The 1,119-nt window shown below is 39.9% G+C and overlaps 1 protein-coding gene across 2 annotated transcripts in view; it reads left to right on the top strand.

The window, feature by feature from the left end:
• Positions 1–1,119, top strand: part of kiaa1549la (KIAA1549-like a) — a 220,819-nt gene that overhangs the window by 210,841 nt on the left and 8,859 nt on the right. The gene's annotated exons all lie outside the window — the stretch shown is intronic.

The following is a 1,119-nucleotide window of genomic DNA, read 5'->3' on the forward strand; positions in this document are numbered from 1 at the left end:
AGGAGAGGCGTCCGCCAGTATCCCCGACTCGCGCATGTTAGCGAGGGCCCTCCATCGCTGCTTGCAGCTTTAATTTCAGATGAATCTGTTCCACAAACAAGAAAGCATTCTATCACACGGTGCCGCTGCCTTGCTTACCTGCAACCACCTGCCCTGCTAAAAAGGCAAGGAAAGAGACTGAAGCTAAAAAACAGCAACTAAAAGGGCCTGCAGACACTGAGAGGAAAAACTGGAGGAAACATTGGCATAGTTTTTGACCAATGGCGACAGAAGAAAGCATGGAAATTAAAGCAGTGGTTGCAGTCTTTGTTGAACAGGTATGTTACGTTATTTTTTACTTTTTATTTGGGAGGGTGGGATGACTTGTTGTTGTTTTCAGGAAATGTCTAGCCAATGTTAGCAATTTATGTTGTGTTATATTAGCCCAAGGCTAACCTTAGCTTCATTGCCGATCTAGGCTACTAGTAAGCTAACGTTACACTAGCTAACGTATGTTATCTAACAAACGCTAACTTTTGTAACGCTATTTGTTCCCCCGGGGTCTGACCAAGTGTCATGTACTTTGTGGCTTTACAATGCGCTGATGCAGAGTCTGGGCTTTTCTTTCTGTTATTTTTCTTTGATGGGCAACACATACACAAAGGTTATCAATGATATTAGTATTTGCGGCAGAGAAATGGTAATGGTACTGTTTTACATTGTGGGTCTTTTTATATTCTCTCGCAAGGACAATCACTGCCAGAATTGTTTGCCACGGCTGATAATACTGCATCCATAGCCAGACCTGACACCGGAGCCCTGGACAAAGTTTTGATTACTTTAGGATATTTATTATTGTATCTATGAAAAATAATCAAGTTTTACAACATATTGGTTGAAATGTTCTTTGTACAGCATGTACGGAGATGAGATACAATGTCATATGTTGTAATAACATGAATCGAAAGTAATTTATCATTTTTTTACTCAAAGAAAATATAAAAACAAAGGGTACTTTGTATTGTTAATTCCTCCTGGGAATAAATAAACAAAGCAGTTTTAAGTAGGGATGTCCCGATCAGCATTTTAGGCCTCCGATCCTTATCCGATCTTTTAACCTCAAATCCGATCCGATTTCGA

Source organism: Etheostoma cragini, chromosome 8, assembly GCF_013103735.1.
Source record: "Etheostoma cragini isolate CJK2018 chromosome 8, CSU_Ecrag_1.0, whole genome shotgun sequence".
Classification (NCBI taxonomy): domain Eukaryota; kingdom Metazoa; phylum Chordata; class Actinopteri; order Perciformes; family Percidae; genus Etheostoma; species Etheostoma cragini.